The 22,578-nt window shown below is 42.5% G+C and overlaps 1 non-coding gene across 1 annotated transcript; it reads left to right on the forward strand.

The window, feature by feature from the left end:
* The first annotated feature begins 22,073 nt into the window (after positions 1-22,073).
* LOC128309241 (U1 spliceosomal RNA) lies at positions 22,074-22,237 on the forward strand. Its single transcript, XR_008288845.1, has one exon. It is a non-coding gene; the product is annotated as a U1 spliceosomal RNA (small nuclear RNA).
* The last annotated feature ends 341 nt before the right edge of the window (positions 22,238-22,578 follow it).

Raw genomic sequence — 22,578 nt, forward strand, 5'->3', positions numbered from 1 at the left:
CGTTTGCCTAAATAAACATATGAGGATCGAAAGGCGCGATTCACGAAACCGGAAACAAACGCGCGTGCATAAGGTAATGGGAAAATAGCGCAAAGGCAAGAGCAACGCAATGAACCAAACCATACGAATGCAATAGCTACATTTGGTCAAGCCATAAAAATAGGTAACGAATGTTTACAGGATAAGCCATAAAAGAGGCTCGTTCAGTCAAAAGAAATTGCAAGACGGATAGGATATGTGCTTCTAACACATGTTTAGGCAAAACACTGAATCCTTGATGGTTTATCAACCAGATAGCACTTGACTTCGGCTAATTATTTGTTTAGGATAAAAATGAGAATATCGCAGGAAAGAAAAGTCGCGATCGACTTCACCAATACGTTTCAAAGTTTCAATACTACATTCACCAATACATTGTTATCAAACTAGTATATAAGAAACGAAATTTTAGAATAAATCATCCTTTTTACACCAGACACAGAACGATCGACTTCGTCTTTGATTTGGTAGAGATCTTGACAGAATTCGAGAACGGATGTTTGCCCGATGCAAGTTGCACTTGGTCTTCTCCGAAGTAATCCATTGAAAGAAACCTCCGCCTGTTTAAAGCGTTTAGTCTTGGTTGGAAATTGGTTGTAACCAACAAGGGTTCAAGAACGGATGTTTGCCCGAGACGCACTGTGTTGGGAACACTACAACAGCGGGTGGAACGTTCCCAACCACCTGTCAGAGAGCGCCAGGGAAAATTAAAAACTACGTAGAGGAGGAAGAAATCAAAAGGAATAAAACCGATCGCAGGATGCGCCTGCGACCTCTTTTTAAAACACTCGGTAAGGAATAAAGACCAATTTTTTGGCACCCTCGATTGAACCGTGACAGGCAAAAAAAGTCTTATTCTCTAAATCGTTAGCAAACCATCGGTTTTCTAACACACTGCGTTTTGGTCTTCTCTGAAGTAACCCTCGAAAGTTACAATCTTTTGAGTCTCGAGAAAGGGATCCGTTTTCGCGATAAACGTACGCGACCGAAGTACCTTCGCACTGTAGGTCGCAAACTAACAATGTCCTCGGTGCATAATTTCTAGTACATGTTTTCGCTGAGACGCTGGAATAATTAACCGGTCTCCAAAGACAATACAATCCTCGATTGTTGAAAGAGAGTCACGTCTCGCGTGGAAGATTTTAAGATCACGACCTTCTAATATCCTTGGCCATCCATTCTGGACGTGATTAAACACAAGTTGAAGCACAGGATCTTTTCGCGACTCGCGCACTACGTCCTCAAATGCAAGCGGCAAAATCCTCGCTGCATTCTTCACTGAAGCGCAAATATCGTTGTCCAGTTCGATGCTTGCAATCACAAAGTCCTGTTCTGGCTTCTCATGACGATCCATTAAACGAGTGAGCACATCAGCATTTCCGAACTCATTGGTTTGAACATATTCGATCTTGAAATCGTAAAGTAACAACGTGAGAGCGAAACGTTGTAAACGATTTGCTGTATATATTGGTATTCCTTTCTTAGATCCAAAGATCCGTAGTAATGGCTGATGGTCTGTTTGTAGCAGGAAATGTCGCCCAAATAACATTCGATGGAACTTTGTGACGGTAACAATAATCGCTAGCCCTTCTCGATCAGGTTGACTGTAACGCTGCTCCGTTGCAGTAAGCGCTCGCGATGCGTGTTGGACTACCTTCAGCTTCCCATCTGGCATCCTATGTGATATGGTAGCACCGATGCCTATCGATGAAGCATCCGCTGAAACTATGATGTCGAGCCGCGGATCATAATGTGTCAGCAAGAGATCAGAAGACAAAATCTTCTTAAATTGTTCAAAAGCATGCTGGCACTGCGGAGTCCATTTGAATAATTTTTCTTCCTTCAGCAGCTCATCCAGAGGCTGCCGTAACATCCGCATGTTATGTACAAATTTTCCATAATAATTTATCGCCCCGAGAAATGACCGCACTCCCGAGACGTCAGTTGGTGGTTGCAGCTTGATAATGGCACTGATCTTCTCCGGGTCTGGACGCAATCCTTTAGCGTCAAGCAAATGACCCAAATATTTAAGCTGGGACTTGCGAAAACTGCATTTTTCTGCTCGCAGAGTGAACCCGTACTCTTGAATCTTCTGTAATACTGCATGAAGATTCTTATCATGATCTGCCATATCCTTTCCTCCTACAACAATATCGTCTAGGTAGACCGCTACTCCAACCAAACCAGCCACCATTGTGTCCATCAATTGCTGGAACGCTCCCGGCGCAGCTTTTGCACCTGGTGGTAATCGGTTATATTTGAATAACCCGCGATGGGTATTTACGGTTAAAAGCTCACGACACTTTTCATCCACCTCTACTTGAAGAAATGCATCGGAGAGGTTAAGCTGGCTGAATACCGTACAGTTGCTCAAGCTAGCAAATATATCTTTTGGAAGAGGTAACGGATATTGATGCGCCATCAGCGCATTATTAAGGCCTGTGGAATAGTCACCGCAGATCCTTATACTTCCGTTCGCTTTTCGTACAACCACGATGGGAGCTGCCCACTCTGAATGCTCCACACGTGCGATTATTTCTCGTTCCTCTAAGCGTTGAAGCTCTTCATTTACAGCCTGTAACATCCCGTATGCAACTGGTCGCTTGGGCCGGAACACAGGAATCCTTCAACTGGAGTTGAACCTGCGTTTTCACACACCGCCCGAGCCTATCAGCAAATAGCTTAGGATAAAAATGGCAAAGAGCCGCACTGCTCACATCGCCGATTTCTATACGCCTGCAAATCGATGATAACGGCACATCCCACAAACCAAAAACGTCCATTACATCCGCACCTAACAGCATTAAATCGCCTTTCACTACGCGAATCACGCTCGGCTTACACTGCTGCCCTATGCTTAGCATACACTGGAACTCGCCCAATATGTGTAGAGGATCTCCGAATGCTGTTTTGGCTTTTACTACAGGTTGTGTCAATGCAGGTTTTCCCATCTGCAGCCAATGCTTGTCGGATATTATGGTTATGTCGGCACCCGAATCAATCATCATCCGAGTATGCATCCCGTCTAACATAACCTTCACTTGTCCACGTTTAAAATCAGATATCCTGTTGACCCAAACAGTTCTGATGCTCTTTTGCCTCCGACCGTTGGACCATCTAAGCGCGGAACTACAAAATCCGTCCATATGCCCGTACTGACGACATTGACGGCATCTGTGGCTATTGTGTGGACATTTCCTGGTATGATGCCCTTCGCCACACAACCAACACTTAAGCGTTGAATCGGTTTTCTTTTCTTGCCCGGCGTTCTTATGTACTCTGGTATATGCTTTGTGCCTCTGCTCACCACGGACAACACTGACTGTTTTGTCCTGAACACTTATCATAGCCGTATCGTGTTTAATACTGACCAATCTCTTGCATTCGTCAGTCATTTGACTAAGGTTAGTCACTCGTTTGTTCTCCAATCGGCTTAACAGTCGAGTACGCACATCAGCATAACATTCCTCCTTTAGTCCACACACAAACAATAAACATTTCAGCTCCTCTTCTGATAAACCGCCAAGCTCCGATTCAACTACAGCCTAATTTACACGACACGAGTATGCTACAAAATCCTCCAGCTTCGTTTTCACAAGATTAAGGCATTTATAACGCCTTTCCATCTCAGAGCTCGGCGAACCAAACAGCTTCTTCAGCTTGTCAACAGTCGCCGCAAAATCAAAATCACTCGGCTTCGATGGCAGTATGTGTGAGACGTATCTCTCATGTTCCACGATCCCAAGCTTCCGCAACAACAGTCGCACACGAGCGGCTTCGTCCAGCTGCTTCGCGTCCTCTTCGAACAAACTGCCGTAGCGAGTAAACCATCCGGCAAATAGTACACGCTCATCCGGATAATAACGGAACTCTTTTACATGATTCGCCAACGCATCGATGATTTGCTCCGATCCTGATTGCTGCCGCTCATTCATAGTCGCAAGCACTTTGGTTATTAACTGCTCTTGCTGGTGCAAAAATGCTTCTTGCTGCTGGTGTAAGGATATCTGCTGCTGCCGAAAAATCTCCTGAATCCAGTTACTTTCCGCATTGGGGACGCCATTCTGTTGCTGCTCACTATGGCCGCCGTTCTCCGATGGTTCCCCGTTCTCCATGTAGCACAATGAAGCACGTAAAGCTGGTAAAACTCGGTCACTGTTTCTGGCGTAAAACGTTGTTGAGATGTATTTCCTTTAATCCTCGTCGCCACTTTTGTGTTGTTAACAAATGAGGTGGTTTATCATCTAAAATTAACAATACAATACAAATTAAAAATTGAACAGATAATAACTCAACACATCAACACGTCCGTTCCTAACGCCGATCGGGAGCAAAAAGAGAGTTTAGCATCTCTGCCTTTGACGCCGAATGTCAAAAGGGAGTGCTTAACGTCTGCGCCTAGCCCAGAATTATCCCAGCACAGGGTGCTCCCAACAGGTATCTTAGAATCTTGAAGGAATGTGACAGAAGAAAAATAAAGCAGAAGGTGGCCGTTAACAGACGAAGGAACGTCGCTTTGTGCTTTGTGAAAGAATGAAAGAGATTTACAAACGTTTTCGGCAATAAAACTAGTGAATTCATTGAAATACATTCGCTATTTCCTTTTTAAATGCATTGCAAATAAACGTCTTTCTTCTGTTCTTTTGTACACAATTGCTTTCTAAGTACTCGTTTGGAATCTTGAAAGCATGTACTGTTTTCTGTAACTTGTAACATTGTAGCTGACTGTTTGATAAACTCATAACGTGCTTTGAATGTTACGGTGAAAACGTAGCCACTGCGTAATGATTGAAATAAAATTGTGTTAAAGTTGTTATTGGGGATCTTCGTAGTGTTTAAGAAATTTATTCTTACATTGATCTCAGTTCAGTTTCCGTTTTTTAGAAAAAGTTAAGGATTTCTCCTCTTTCTTCTATGTCAACTTTCCAAAAACGGAGATGTGCTTCACATGAGCTTTCAATGATGATTATGCCTGTTTAAATGCTTCAAATCGACATGTATTTACAAAGGAAAAACTGAAACAGTCCTTAGTTTTGCTTGTAAATATAAATGCTTGAGCTATGTGTAAGCAACGGGTAGAATTATACCCACTATTCTGCTATGGGGGTATGGGATTGTGTGAGTGCGCATCTACAGCCTAGGAGTGTGCATGTATTAGGGAGATAACTCGTTATGTACGTATGCATGTGGCTGTGATGGTTTCATTCTCACGAGCTTCTTATTATTCCTCTTCTTCTTGAGCTTTGAAGCGGCATGACAATCGAAACATTGCCCAAGGTACGAACAATCAAAGTTACTGACGAGAACAAATCGGAACACGGTTCCGCCGTTTGTTGGATGATCACGCGAAGGTATGAACACCCAGGAGAGACTCTCGCGTAAATCTCAGGTAGAAGTGAAAGCGATCAAATCGTTTGGGTCGAGCGAGTAGGCTATTATCCTGGCAAGCAGAATCAGTTCCCCAGCAGACCTTTTTCCAATTCGATGGCAAACACAGCGACTCGAATAAGCACCAATCACGGTAAAGTTGCAAATACAAGTGAGTTTATTTAACAAAATTTCCTGCTTTTATAGTAACAATGTGTCTTGAAAGTTTTTAAGTGCAAATGAGATGGAAGAATTAGAATGCGATAGAAACTTCATCTCGTTATTTATCACTATTGCCTTTTTACCTATACGAGGTTTACATGAAATCAGGTATGCCATTTTATTGCACCTCGCTAGTCCGAGTGCATCTCGATTCGTATTATTTGCATAGGATATTTTGGTTACCTGCGCATGGCGCGAGTTAACGCTCGTCGCCACAACCCTTCCACTGGATGTACCCTTTCCTGTGATATCTTCCTGTAGAATATGCTACAGATACATGAACATCCGTTCAGCTGTAAAACATGATCATCATGCAGACATCAACATCGTAAAATGTCCTTCACGCCCACATCCAAGCCAGCACACTGTAAAACTATTCATCAACTATCGCCATGCACCTTTACCTGGTCATCTGTACCCTGGCTATTCAGACATATGCATCACTAGACCCGTATTGGGATTCCCCGACAAACCGTCGTACATCAGGTACTCCAGGCCACCATCAAACAAGCAGCGAAACAATGAATCATTAACCCTTCCATCCTGCTTCCTCATATTGTGAAATAGAAATAGTTTATTATATATAAGGACGAAATTTAGAAATATATTCACTCTCAGTTCAGCTCTGAAACAACAACGTTACTCTGTCCGAGGAATCCGAATCCAACCCCAACCCCCGTGTTTGTTAACTCGCGCTCGCTAAGCCCTATTTCGCTTATTAGTTCAGGTGTTACCTGATTACCCTTATCCGGTACGCTATCTGACCTACGAATCCTTGGGTGTTTTATGACATTACCCTAATGGCGGTTAATGTTTACATGTTTCTCATAAGGCGTGTTTGTTATGAAGTTTAATTCTCTTGGCTTTAGCCGACGCGGCGATCTGTAATTTGCTTAGGATTTTTCTTATCCTTTATTACCTGTCCCTTGGGCGTGTTCCTTGTGTGCTTTACTTGTAACGTATCCTTGCGTGTGTCATTTCACACCTTACGCCCACGCTTGAGCGTCGGACCTTATTGGTTTTTTTATCTATTTTCGTCTACGCGCTAGTCCTTTCCTGTTCTCTACGTTTCTTTACGTTTACCTTCTCCGATGCAGGTACGCTCGCTCGATTTACATTCGCGTTCGTAACATACTCTCCCTGGTATGGTAAACATACAAGTTTTACCATCTTAACGCGATAAATCAATTCACTCTCAATTAATCGAAGTTTCAATTACGTACTTGCATTTATCGTTGAAGGGCTGATGAACAGGATGATGTTGTAGACTTCATGGCTCGAGATCGTTGCGTTGGTTCTGAAGGTTGATCATTTTCCCTTGTAAATCCGGATACCGCTTGGTTCTGGTGTTCGGAAGCTGAGTCGTTATTGTAGGTGCTGTAGCTGGTGCATCGGTTTGGTGCTGATCTTTCCTCATATGATTACGATGTGACAAGAAGTTTGTCAATGAATCCCAAAACGAGGCCAAGAGCTGCCATCCTATACCGTAGATGACGTACAGAATCCTACCGTGAATGATGGTGTCGACGATGAATTTGAGGGATCGGGTTAACACGTAGATGCCGATTGCTGTAGACGTGATGTTTCCCAGCCATGTTGACCACGATAGTACCTTTGACCAATACTTATGGAAGGCGTTATGAATGACGTTCTCGGAGATGAGCGTCTCGAACGTGAAGCCTTGAAGATTGGGATGCTGGCCGGATATCATTTTGTGTATGACTGATGAGGCGATACGTTTATCGCTTTGCTCATACACCATGTCCTTCATCCGCTTCAGGTTCTCGTAGTCGTACACGCCACTTTCCATTAGACTCGGCAAGGGTGTGTATGACCAACTCGTCACGACGTCCGTCGTTAGTTCTTGTGGCGGTGTGGTTTCCCTTAATTTCTGATCCGTCGTGTACCATCTTCCTCCGATGTTGAACTTAGCCGGTAGTAGCGGAGTGCAATCTATTTGCGTTCCTCGGAGCTGCAACATTCTCGTTACCGGTGCCATGAAAACTGATCGGTTGTTGTATTGCACTGGTATTTCTTGATAACATTCGTCCTCTCTTCGGTAGGTGACGAAAACTGGTTTGCATTCAAGAATATACAACACCTCTGCGGCGACTATCGCTGTGTGCCCCGGTCGCCGTATCAAATTGGAAACGAATTCGGTTGGATTAATGCGTGCTAAAGTCAACTTCGTTTCCATCAATGCCTTGTCAACCTTGCATATCTCCGTCATCACCGCGGTGTATACATCATTCAGTTTCTGCTCAAGGTAGTTTTCAACCAGTGTAATTTTGGAGTTGAAATATGTGAAGAGATCCAAGTTCTTCCCATTTATGGCCTTACGTTTAAACGGCGATTGATAACCGTTTAATTCAAGAATGAAGATTCGCGGGTGAACTGTCGAAACCGCAGATCTGTTTTACATCACGCGCCCTTATTGAAAACATCTGTTCGTGTGTAAAGGTGTAAACGGCGTTTATGCGATCGCCCTTGTTGCCGTTAAACGTCTTATTGACCGTACCTTCGTAGATGATCTCGAAGTCGGTCCTTTCACAGAGCTTTTGTTGATCTAAATCCCAGGTGAGATAGCCGTATTCCGTGTCCAAACACCAACCAACACTGTACGGGCACACGATACTACTTCGAAGTGTCACTTGGTCTTCCTCGATGTTCGCTGTCGTCACGTAGTCGTACATGCTGATCTCGTACTCGTAGTATACCAGCGCCTTCGTCCACGTATAAGATGGTGTTGAGTAGACACTTCCCTCGCACGATGAGCCCGTGACGCTGCCGATGATTAATGCTTGACCCCTTGTAGTATGATTGCGACGTAATTCCCTAACCTTATAAGTATCAGAGAGTAAAATTTCGCCTACCACTTGAGCGTGCCTACATTCATCTGGAGTAAACTCTTTTACTATGTACGCGAATCCTTGTTCATATTCAGAAGTGTGAGACCAAGCCCCGCAGTGTTTTATCGAGCGTTTAATTATTACTTTACACTGGCGCACATGTGTTAATGTTTTCGGACTACGTTGTAATACCTGAATTTTTGTTTCTACTGTGGTTACGTTTTCAGTTGGAGGTATGCAAGAGGCTACCTTCATCAGTGAATAGCTTGTAATATTGACATTGTCATTCGCACAATCATATGCGATTAACCCATTAATCGTTTTCCCGAATGCTTGAACTGAAAATAGAAGAAGAATGATTAATAGCGTATTCCATATATTCAATTTAAACCCTTTTTTGCTCGTACGCTTCCTTGGTACGGGCTCATCTTCACTTCTTATTGCACCAACATCCGTTGTGTCTTTCTGAAGATGCCTTGAATATTTCGAACAATTTTTTCTCTTCTTCTGCTTTACACCCTTTTTGGGTTGAGCATTGAAATTTTCCGTTTGTTGGCATTCTTTCATGAGGCCTATGAAGTTCTGTTGGTCTTCTTTTACCTCAACTTGATCCTTGTTGGTCTGATCATCATCAGACCCTTGGATTCCTTTTGCTTCGCTTCCTATTGGTTTTTGTTTATTATAAACGTCCAATACCGCTATTCCAGTAACTGGGCGACGATATGTCCCTTGCGAAGTCTTTATTGTTGCGGATCGTATTTCACCGTCCCTTCCTTGGACGACCATTGTATGATCAATTACAGTTTCTTCGCAGTGTAATTTGCCGAAGACTATCCAGCCTAATTTGGTTTTCATTGCAACTGGTTCTCCAGGTTTGCCAATTCTGTGCTTAGTTCCAATTAATAGATGATTGTTATTTATCCCAATTAATAATGAAGGACGAACTGCATTAAAGTTTTGAATTGGCAGTCCCTTCAAGTGAGGATATTTGGCAGTAATTTCATCGTACTGCATCGATTGGAGCGGTAATTTCATCTCCCTAATCGTTCTTACATCATCTAAAGGAAAACTTTCTTTGGTTGCACCCTTGATGGTCTTCTGGACCTTTTGGCTGGTATCCTGCATGGATTTGATCCCTTGTGCCCACGTAAGTTGAAGTGGTATTACGGGCCCCTTCAGATCTAATTGTTTAGCGACATCCGCCTCAATTAATGTTACGGAAGATCCCGAGTCCAAAAATGCGTAAGCATTTACTGACTTATTACCATTTATCAACCTTACGGGCAATGTCTGAAAATGGGTTATCCAAGTTGTTGCCACACTGTTGTGGTTATTCATCTGTACTGTTTGAATAGTTTCAACTTGTTTTTGATGCAACATTCTCTTATGTTTATCCGTACACCCATCTATTCCCCATGTTTTGGCAACTTTGCATTCTCTTAAGCTATGTTCATTGGAACTCAAACATCCGTAGCATAGTTGTTTTTCTATAACAAGTTTCAATCTTTCTGACGGAACCTTTTCTAGCAATGCAAAGCACCTTACCGTTGCATGCGGTTTATTACAGATCAGACATCCTTTGTTAGAAGATCTCATTGGTTTCTTTCCTTTTTTCGTGACTTGCTTATCCGTTGAGCCCTGCTCATGCACATGGACATTTTCCTTTGATGTGTTGCCTGCCATTGTATTCATCACGTCCGTCATTTTAGCATAGGATTTGAGCCATTGACATAACTCGTCAAGGTTCTGAACATCCATCTTTGAGGTTGCGGATGATATGAACTTTGCTCTATCCCTCTGAATGTAGTGCGGTAACTTAGCCGATAGATCTATCGCTAATCTGTGATTGTTTGACGCCGAAACGTCAAATGTCAAATGTCCAACCTGGCGAGGAGCAGATGTCAGATTGGGGTGAAAGGAGGAGAGTAAAAAGAAGAAGTTTTAAGTTTGATATGAGCACGTGTCGGATTCGCTTCGCTCCAAATATCTAATCATTTTGTAATTTGAAAAAACTGAAAAAATATACACAACGTAGGGTCAAAGACATTTAAGTCCATCATTTATTTTACGTGTACGATCACGGTACAAAACATTGGTGCCGTGACCAGGATTTGGATTTTTTTGGACTTTTCGTTGCACCAGCTATCATCGCGCGTCTCTTTTGTGTGGTAGTGATAATCTGTGTGCTTGTGCCAAATTGGACATTGAAATTGCACAAAGTTAACTGTATTGCCCTAAATATCGCGCGATTTACGTGTGGAAAGGTTCAAGGCAAAATATCCTTAAAAACCCGGTTTCATCATTTTTGCTTATTGAACTGAGTGATACAAAATGGCTGACGAAAAGAAGCTGAAAAAAGCCTATACAAAGCGTCGCAACGCCGTAGAGGCACTTCATCGGCAGAAAGGATTCGTCGGATCGATCACCACTACAAATGCAAGTGAATCGTCCAACAGACTCGAACTCCTCGAGAAGGCGTATGAAAAATTCGAGTCTATACAAGATGAAATCGACGATTTGGAAGAAAATGAAGACATGATCAACGAGACTTTTGATCTATGAGCGGTGCTTGAGAAGTTGTATGCAGAAACTAAAACCGCACTCCAAGCATCCGTATCAAGTATGAGTGTGAGTGCAGTGTAGGCTGAAAAAGATATTCATGCGCAGCGCACTAAGCTGCCGACGATAACGCTTCCTACTTTTAATGGTAATCCTTCAGAATGGTTGTCGTTTCATGATACATATGTGTCACTCATACATGAAGCAGATGGAATCTCGCCGGTTCAAAAATTCCATTATTTAAAAGGAGCATTGAAAGGAGAAGCAGCATTGGTGATCCAAACACTAGCAATAACTGCCGACAATTACGAATTGGCTTGGAAAACCGTGGTTAATCGGTATTCGAACAAGGTTTTATTGCGCAAGCGTCATGTTCGATCACTGTTTGCGATAAAGAAAGCTTCGAACGCAACCAGTGCAGAAATTCGGCGAGTAGCAGATGAATTTGCACTTAACATCAAGTGTTAGAGCAGCTAGGTGAGCCAATTTGTGAGAATAGTTCCATCCTCATAGAAATGCTTATCCGGAAATTGGACGATAAATCTATCAGTTCTTGGAAAGAATCTTTAGAACCGGAGAAGCAGCCCACCTACCCGCAGCTGTTGACATTCCTGCACAAACGAATCCACACATTAGAGAGCATTGCAATCGACCATTTACCTGCTAGCGCTGAAAGCGTGCAAAGGATCGTCAAAACACGTGTAAACGCCAATGTGGCCGCAATGGATCAACATGCTGAGTGCCCGGTTTGTTCTGAAGATCATCTGTTATATCGGTGCACACGTTTCAATAGCTTTGATTCCAAGAAACGGTCGGATACGGTATTGATGCACAAACTTTGTACGCTGTGTCTGAAGAGTGGTCATGTGTCTCGTCAATGCAGCCTCAAGCTGAAATGCAGGATTTGCTCCAAGCGGCACAATACGTTGGTTCATAACGCACAACATCAAGATGACAGTCAGCCAGAGGCATCCGGCAGCGCAGCAATCTCGACCAGTAACAGAATGACTATCGCAAATATGACTTCTAATATTTTACCATCTCAACATGCTAATGCTTTGCTATCTACTGTTTTAGTTATCGTTTTGGATGCAAATGGTATCGAACACCCAGTGCGTGCTTTACTGGACAATGAAGCTCAACCCAATGCTATGAGTGAGCGACTTTGCCAGCTCCTCAGGTTGCCCAGACAACGAGCTGATGTCGTTATAACTGGTGTAGATGAGCTACCAACGAAAGCATGCAGCGAAGTTACAATCAACATTCGAGCACGCGACGGTCAGTTTTCTACGTTACTCAACTTCCTTGTTTTACGGAAAGTAACTGCAAACACTCCACCAAAGTCGTTTAACAGCAACAACCTGGCAATTCCCGCCAATATTGCATTAGCAGACCCAGGTTTTAACTGCTCCAACAGAGTCGACATGATATTGGGTGCGTCGCATTTTTATACCTTCTTGAGGGAAGGACGCATTCGGCTGAGCGCTGGTCCTTTGCTAGTAGAAACAGTATTTGGATGGTTAATTACTGGCGAGCTTCCTAAACATCATGAGTTCTACGAAGAGTTACCTATTCGTTGCAATGTAGCTACAGTGTCCTCGACAGTAGATGACCAACTTAAGAAATTTTGGGAAATCGAAGAAGTAGCTTGTCCCAAATTTTCGCCTGATAATGATGTTGTAGAATGCCATTACAAAGAGACTACTTCACGTGATGAAACTGGACGATACATAGTGAAACTGCCAAAGCACCCTGACATTAAAAAGATAATTGGTAATTCAAAGTCTACGGCAACCAGACGATTTCTGCTATTGGAAAAGAGATTATCAAAAGACGAATCCCTGAAGCAACAATATCATGCGTTCATGCAGGAGTACCTATCATTAAACCACATGTGTTTAGCAGCTTCCGATACCTTCAACGAGCAGAATATTTCGTATTACCTGCCTCATCACGCTGTAGTAAAAGAGGCTAGCACAACAACAAAGGTGCGCGTTGTATTTGAGGGAGCAGCTAAAACTAGCACCGGATCTTCGTTGAATGATGCGCTTTTGGTTGGACCTGTTGTGCAGGATGACTTGTTATCACTCATCTTACGGTTCCGGAAATTCAAAGTGGCTATAGTTGCTGATATTGAAAAGATGTACCGGCAGGTCCTCATACATTCCGAAGATCGATCGCTCCAGCGTATTTTATGGAGATTTAATGAAGCGCAACCAATACAGGAGTACGAATTGGCTACGGTCACTTATGGATTAACTCCATCTTCATATCTTGCTACGCGAACTCTGCTGCAACTTAGTGAAGACGAAGGTGACAACTTTCCTTTGGCAAGTAACGCAATTCGTAAACATCTGTATGTGGATGACTTAATAGCTGGAGCAGACAGCATCGAGCAAGCAATTCAAATGCGCGAGGAACTAAATGGGCTAATGAGCACAGCAGGATTTAGATTTCGAATATGGGCTTCCAATGAACTCGCCGTTGTATCTGGCCTTTCCCCAGACTTGCTTGCTACAAAATCTTCTCATAGATTCGATGAAAAGGAAAGCATTAATACATTAGGCATCGCCTGGGAGCTGGAGCCGGATGTTTTCCGCTTCAATGTGTCTCTAACAAACAAAGAAAAATGGGTGAAGCGATCCATCCTATCGGGGATCGCACAGATCTACGACCCATTGGGACTAGTATCACCAGTTATTGTTCAAGCCAAGCTCATAATGCAAGATTTATGGACATCCTCTGTAGGTTGGGATGAAGAAATCCCTGACCATATATTGTTGAAGTGGACAGAGTTTTTTGATCGATTGCCCAGCCTCACCGAATTCAGCATACCTCGTTATGCTTTCCATTGCGACTTAGTTCGAGTACAATTGCATTACTTTGCAGATGCTTCTGAGGTTGCATATGGAACTTGCGTCTACGCCCGATCCGAGAATTCTAGTGGAAACATTAAAATCAGCCTACTTGCATCTAAATCTAGAGTGGCGCCGCTAAAACCTATAACCATTCCGAAACTGGAACTATGTGCAGCACTGCTTTCTGCACGTCTACAACAGAGAGTGTCGGCTGCTTTGGATATGCAGATCAACAACGTGTATTTTTGGTCTGATTCCACTATTGTTCTTCAATGGATAAGAGCTCCAGCACGTACATGGAAGACTTTTGTTTCGAATCGCGTCGCAGAAATACAGGAGCTAACGCACGGGTACGGATGGAAGCATGTAGCAGGAAAACAAAATCCTGCAGATCTGATATCTCGTGGTATGCCAGCAAATCAATTAGTTCTGAGTAAACTGTGGATTCAAGGTCCCGAATGGTTGTCAAATCCTGAATCAACATGGCCAGAAACGCATCTTCCCGTCAAGACTATCGACGCAGAATTAAAGAGTCGCCAAGCAGCAGTGTTGACATCACAAGCATCGATTCCTGATAGCATCTTCCAAACTGCATCGTCTTTTACATCGTTAATTCGCGTAATGAGCTACATGTTGCGATTTTACAACAACGCCAAAGTTCCGGCAGACCTTCGAAACAAAGAAATGAATGTTTCCGTTAATGAAATGAAACGCGCTAAACACACCCTAGCGAAGTTGGTTCAATTTGAAGCATTCAAGGAAGAGCTGAAATGCTTACGGAAGAATCAACCTGTGGCTAAGTCATCATCTCTTCGTTTGCTAGCGCCATTCCTAGACCAAGAAGGTTTGATACGTGTTGGTGGCAGATTGAATCGTTCGAGTGTTTCATACAATTTCAAGCATCCAATTGTACTGCCGGGATTCCATCCTTTTACACAACTCATGCTGAAGTACAACCATCTCAAGCTGATCCACGGGGGATCATCTGTGACACTTTCATCAGCTCGCGATGAATTTTGGCCTTTGCAAGGAAGACGAGCGGTCCGCAGAGTTATTCGAAATTGCTTTCGATGTAACAGAGCGAGCCCAAACCCAATGCAGCAACCTGAGGGACAGCTTCCATCAGTACGTGTATCTGCAGGCAGGGTCTTCGCATCAACTGGTTTGGATTATTGTGGACCATTGTTTTTGAGACCTGTTCATCGCAAGGCAGCTCCACGAAAGTGCTACATCTGCGTATTTGTCTGCATGGCTACCAAGGCAGTGCACCTCGAGTTGGTGTCTGATCTCAGCACGATGGCTTTTCTGATGGCACTCGACCGATTTGTTTCCCGAAGAAATAAGCCAACTCATCTTTATTCCGACAACGGTACTAATTTCATCGGCGCCAATAACTCATTGCATCGTATTTACGAAATGCTACAGAAGGAAGAAAGCAAGATTAATCGGCATTTAGCAGATCAGAACATTCAGTGGCATTTCATACCTCCACGTTCACCTAATTTCGGAGGGTTATGGGAAGCCGCAGTCAAGGTAGCCAAGAAGCAATTGGTTCGTCAGCTTGGTTCTGCCATGCTTTCCGAAGAAGAAATGACTACCGTTCTGGCAAAAATTGAATCCTGTCTCAACTCGCGTCCGTTAACCACGCTATCGGAAGATCCTAGCGACTTCTCCGCATTAACTCCATCTCATTTTCTCTTTCAAGAAACCTTCGCCCCTCTCCCTGAGTTAGATGTAATGTCCGTGCCACTCAACCGATTGGGTCGCTACCAACTGCTTCAGCGTCACTCGCAAGTCTTTTGGAAGAGATGGTGTAACGAGTATTTGAAGACTTTGAACACCCACCATCGTTCTGCAGGGAAAATATTTCATTTCGAGGTGGGAGACATGGTGATCTTGAAGGACGAGCAACTACCTGCGGCACGCTGGCCGCTAGCTCGAGTTCACGAGTTACATCCAGGAGAAGACGGAATCATTCGAGTTGCCACAGTGCGTACTGCAACTGGGCTTGTGAAGCGGGCGATAAGCAAATTATGTATATTAGAATGCGCTAGAGAAACTTGAAAACCGAGTTGTTCAAGGGGGCCGGTATGTTTGACGCCGAAACGTCAAATGTCAAATGTCCAACCTGGCGAGGAGCAGATGTCAGATTGGGGTGAAAGGAGGAGAGTAAAAAGAAGAAGTTTTAAGTTTGATATGAGCACGTGTCGGATTCGCTTCGCTCCAAATATCTAATCATTTTGTAATTTGAAAAAACTGAAAAAATATACACAACGTAGGGTCAAAGACATTTAAGTCCATCATTTATTTTACGTGTACGATCACGGTACAAAACAGTGATCATTCAAATACTCTGGTAACCCCATCAATTTTACATTTGAAATGATGTTTTCTAAAGCACTTACTATCTCCGAGACTACATTTTTGGAATCCTTACGTATTTTTTGGAGATTTAACAACTCCATGTATACCATGTTAGGTCTTCCATACGTTTCATCTAAACGTTTAATTATCTCCGGAACATTCTCTGCTTCCATCATCAACTGTTGAACAGTCTTATAAGCTGCTCCGTGTAAAACCAACTTAAGACGATTTAAGTTTTCTATATTAGAAAACTCCCCTTCTCGGGTTGTGTCTTCAAAGGTTTTTTTAAAGGTTGTCCATTGCCTGGATTTGCCATCAAATTTTGACAATTGCATTAGGGCTTGTCTCTTGACCAAGATCCCCATTTGGGTGAATTCACCTCCGTTGTTTGCTAACAATTTAGCAAACTCTTTCATTTGCTGTTGCTGACTTATCAGCAACTTCGAAACCAATTCTTCTAACGTTTGTTCCCTCATGGAACTAACCTCACCGAGGTCCATTTGGCCTTCCTTTAAGGCCTGGAGCTCTTCTGTATTTTTAGCGTCTCTTTCGGCTAATTTTCTGAGCTCATCCTTTTGCCTATTAAGTTCATACTTAATCTGTTGGCATTTGCCACATAGCCAGACTTCCTCTGGACCAGGCTTACGTGTCAACTTGATACACGTTAAATGAAACCATCTGCTTATAATAGGATATTTCACTTACTGACTCTCGGATTTTTGGTGATTCCTTTGATGCACTGGCTGGAATGCGTTCGTCGTTGTCCTCTGTTTCATTTGAAGTACTCCTCGAAGTACTCCTCGTCGACGACTAACTGCTCCTCGACGTTGTTTTCTTCAACTGGCGGTGCTTCCGGTACTGGATTATCGTTGTTCCAGCGATACTCCTCGTCCCCTTCTCGGTCCGCGGGTTTCACCGGCACTTTCACGAGTTCCTGGCTCACTAGGTCCGCTGGCTAATGAACTTTAGACACTTGGTTTAAAAGGCGCGCAACTCTTTTGTCCGTAGATATTTAAACTTCACTTTAGCCAGTAGCCTTTTAAAACTTGCACTCGTCACAATCACTTATCACACGGATTTGCACCTTGCTGTTCTTTGGGCGACAGCACACCAGAACGTAAGTTCGTTCGAAGAGATTTTATACACACGCGAGTTATAATAATCTCCTCTCTGGAGCCACCATTTGTTACTGACGGGAACAAATCGGAACACGGTTCCGCCGTTTGTTGGATGATCACGCGAAGGTATGATCACCCAGGAGAGACTCTCGCGTAAATCTCAGGTAGAAGTGAAAGCGATCAAATCGTTTGGGTCGAGCTAGTAGGCTTTTATCCTGGCAAGCAGAATCAGTTCCCCAGCAGACCTTTTTCCAATTCAATGGCAAACACAGCGACTCGAATAAGCACCAATCACGGTAAAGTTGCAAATACAAGTAATTTTATTTAACAAAATTTCCTGCTTTTATAGTAACAATGTGTCTTGACAGTTTTTAAGTGCAAATGAGATGGAAGAATTAGAATGCGATAGAAACTTTCATCTCGTTATTTATCACTATTGCCCTTTTACCTAAACGAGGTTTACATGAAATCAGGTATGCCATTTTATTGCACCTCGCTAGTCCGAGTGCATCTCGATTCGTATTATTTGCATAGGATATTTTGGTTACCTGCGCATGGCGCGAGTTAACGCTCGTCGCCACAACCCTTCCACTGGATGTACCCTTTCCTGTGATATCTTCCTGTAGAATATGCTACAGATACATGAACATCCGTTCAGCTGTAAAACATGATCATCATGCAGACATCAACATCGTAAAATGTCCTTCACGCCCACATCCAAGCCAGCACACTGTAAAACTATTCATCAACTATCGCCATGCACCTTTACCTGGTCATCTGTACCCTGGCTATTCAGACATATGCATCACTAGACCCGTATTGGGATTCCCCGACAAACCGTCGTACATCAGGTACTCCACGCCACCATCAAACAAGCAGCGAAACAATGAATCCTTAACCCTTCCATCCTGCTTCCTCATATTGTGAAATAGAAATAGTTTATTATATATAAGGACGAAATTTAGAAATATATTCACTCTCAGTTCAGCTCTGAAACAACAACGTTACTCTGTCCGAGGAATCCGAATCCAACCCCAACCCCCGTGTTTGTTAACTGGCGCCCGAATAGGGACCCGGATACTGCATTTCGTGGACATCTCTCCCGAAGGAAGCCTAGGACCCGTAGTAGGACAACACCAAAAAGGATCTTCCGAAGCATCAAGCAGCCTCGCAGGACGGAGCATGAGCATCATCGTATTATTTTCGATGTTACTGTGAGTCATTATAATTTTAAGAAGTGATAATAGGGAATTACTGTCCATCTAGATCAAAGAAAGTGACGAAAGTGAAAATTCAATCAAGGAAACGTGTTAATTGAGCCTTTTGAGTGTTTATGGAGGATTATAATTTTGATAGAAAACAGAAAAGACAAGAAGTGTACACAAGAAACAGAATGGCTACCGAAAGTACAAGTGCCACAATGACATACGAAGAGTATATCCAAGTGGGTAAAGTCCCAGATTACGTTAGGGAGTTACCTACATTTGAAGGGAAAGCTGGTGACTTAATGAAATGGATAATGGAAGTAGAAAATGTACTACAAATGTACGCTAGACTCCCAAGGGATTCTACAGCTTACCATGTATTAGAGGGAACCATACGAAGAAAGATTGAGGGTGAAGCATCAGATGTTTTAAATACTAATTGTGTTACCGGAGGTTGGTCACAAATCAAATCAATCCTATTTCTTTATTATAAGGATAAACGGGAATTGTAAACGCTTGATCACGAACTAAGTGGGATCAGCAAAAAACCAAGTGAAAGTTTGAGCAGTTACTTTAGTGAAGCAGTGCAGTGAACGGAAACACTTTGAAAAAATGAAGAATCTTCTATCGTCTTCAGATATTTTAATATATCCTGATTACAGTAAACCGTTTATATTGACAACAGACGCTTCCGACTTCGCCATTGGAGCGGTACTCTGACAAGGAGAGTTGGGTAAAGATAAACCGATTCACTTTGGTTCCCGATCATTATCAAAAACCGAGGAGTCATATTCTGTACCCGAAAAAGAAATGTTAGCGATAATTTGGGCATTAAAAACCTTCCGAAATTATCTGTATGGTGCAAAGTTTAAAATCTTAACTGATCATCAACCACTCACATTTACGCTTTCTCAAAAAAACACTAACGCTAAACTAAAACGATGGAAATCATATTTAGAAGAACACGATTATGAAATTATATATAAACCCGGAAAAACTAATGTAGTAGCAGATGCTCTGAGTCGAGTGGTATATTCCATGACTGCGACACGACACTCTGCAAACGAAAGCGATAATTTCTTTATTCCATCAACCGAAGCTCCTTTGAATGCCTTTAGGCATCAAATCATTTTAGAAGAAGGAGACGACAATGTTTGCTCTTCGCAACCTTTCCCAAACTTTGAACGGAAACTAGTCACGATCTCGGATACTAGTGATAGAAACTTGCTACATGTTTTAAAAACACATTTTAATCATGCAAAATTAAATGGCTTATTCATAAGTATGGGAAATATATAGGAAGTATACAGGCAAAATTATGTAAGACAAAACATGCTGAAAACTCATTTTACCCGAACGTTACTACAATATGTAGAAAATTAAAACGACCCGCAGGATATCAAAAGTAGAGAACATGATAGAGCACATAGAGGATACGAAGAAAACAAAGCACAAATTCTTAAACGGTACTATTTCCCACAAATGTCTGCCCGACAAACCTTCGTACATCAGGTACTCCAGGCCACCATCAAACAAGCAGCGAAACAATGAATCATTAACCCTTCCATCCTGCTTCCTCATATTGTGAAATAGAAATAGTTTATTATATATAAGGACGAAATTTAGAAATATATTCACTCTCAGTTCAGCTCTGAAACAACAACGTTACTCTGTCCGAGGAATCCGAATCCAACCCCAACCCCCGTGTTTGTTAACTGGCGCCCGAATAGGGACCCGGATACTGCATTTCGTGGACATCTCTCCCGAAGGAAGCCTAGGACCCGTAGTAGGACAACACCAAAAAGGATCTTCCGAAGCATCAAGCAGCCTCGCAGGACGGAGCATGAGCATCATCGTATTATTTTCGATGTTACTGTGAGTCATTATAATTTTAAGAAGTGATAATAGGGAATTACTGTCCATCTAGATCAAAGAAAGTGACGAAAGTGAAAATTCAATCAAGGAAACGTGTTAATTGAGCCTTTTGAGTGTTTATGGAGGATTATAATTTTGATAGAAAACAGAAAAGACAAGAAGTGTACACAAGAAACAGAATGGCTACCGAAAGTACAAGTGCCACAATGACATACGAAGAGTATATCCAAGTGGGTAAAGTCCCAGATTACGTTAGGGAGTTACCTACATTTGAAGGGAAAGCTGGTGACTTAATGAAATGGATAATGGAAGTAGAAAATGTACTACAAATGTACGCTAGACTCCCAAGGGATTCTACAGCTTACCATGTATTAGAGGGAACCATACGAAGAAAGATTGAGGGTGAAGCATCAGATGTTTTAAATACTAATTGTGTTACCGGAGGTTGATCACAAATCAAATCAATCCTATTTCTTTATTATAAGGATAAACGGGAATTGAAAACGCTTGATCACGAACTAAGTGGGATCAGCAAAAAACCAAGTGAAAGTGTGAGCAGTTACTTTAGTGAAGCAGTGCAGTGAACGATCCACAGAACTCGATCATTACTCAAGTGTACACTGACCCGAAATATGCCATAAATGGGGAAGCTCATGTATCCTTTTTCAGAGAAAAAGCTTTGGATTGCTTCATAAGAGGATTGGATACCCCTCTTTGGTTTTTGCTTAAGAATAACAATCCCCCTAATTTGAATGCAGCATATAATTATTGCTTAGAATATTGTAACATGAATATGAGATCAGCGCCATTTAAATCTGAACCTCGCACTAATTATGTTCCTAAACCACGAGATCTTTACGTAACACCTCCTAGAGGGACTAGTTATCATACCGCAAACCATCAAGGACCACCACTTCCGCCCAGAAACTTTTCGTACCAATGGCAAAATCCCCCACAAAGAAATAATTATCGATCAGGTCAATATAGTCACCCTAGAAATTTCTCTTCTCAAGGATATGAACATCCCGCAGGTCAACATAGCCAACCAAAAAATTATTTTTCTGGAAGAAATCCAGCTGAGCAAGCTAAGATTAATCATTCAGTGCCTATGGAAGTTGATCCATCTGTACGATCAAACGCCCTCAACTACGCTAATCGAAACTATGATCATAAGAGAGCTAGACCTTTCTCGGCACAGTATAGGCAAACATATCCGGTACATGCTCCACTGGATTATGTGGCAGCAGCACCGCCGTTAAACGAAACAGAAACTAGAAGGAACTTTAGCTCATAAAGCGAACCATCCAATACTGTTGGATTTCTAGGGTTTAACTAAATTGTAAATATGTCAAGTAATTGTTTTGTTTTGTTTATATCTGTTCGCACTTGACAACTCTAGGAGCTATATATGTAAACAGGACGCAACATGTTAGGCATATGAACTATGGTAGAATTAAGTTGCATGAACACATGAATTGTAAAATGAACTTAAGGGACAATTGAATAAACAGTAGCAAAGGGAAAGCCAAACGAGTAACATCACTTTCACATTATCACAAATTAGAACCACTTTCGCCGCTAGTGCAAAATTATACATTTTTTGGTCCTTCGAACCGGATACTTACCTGGCATAAAGGTTACCGTGATCACGAAGGCGGTTCCCCCAGGGCGAGGCTCTTCCATTGCACTTCGGTTGGGTTGACCCCTGCGATTATCCCTCATGTGTATAACTCGTATGCGCAATTTTTGGTAGCCGGGAAGTGCGTCCGCGCACATCCCGATTTTGATCTAATACAACAGCTTCAAGAATACTAACTGGAATATGATTGTTCCGACGCGAACACGATTTCTAAGCATGTGGAAGACGTGCGATCGAACTGTTTCCAAAAAATTAATAATTTTGCACTAGCGGCGAAAGTGGTTCTAATTTGTGATAATGTGAAAGTGATGTTACTCGTTTGGCTTTCCCTTTGCTACTGTTTATTCAATTGTTCCTTAAGTTCATTTTACAATTCATGTGTTCATGCAACTTAATTCTACCATAGTTCATCCCAACGAGCAAAGTTTGCGACAAAACGCGAAAGTTGCACGATTTTCCCCCGTTTCAAGCCTTCCTCCAACC

The sequence above is a fragment of the Anopheles moucheti genome, unplaced genomic scaffold, assembly GCF_943734755.1.
Source record: "Anopheles moucheti unplaced genomic scaffold, idAnoMoucSN_F20_07 scaffold_34_ctg1, whole genome shotgun sequence".
NCBI classification, from domain to species: Eukaryota; Metazoa; Arthropoda; class Insecta; order Diptera; family Culicidae; genus Anopheles; species Anopheles moucheti.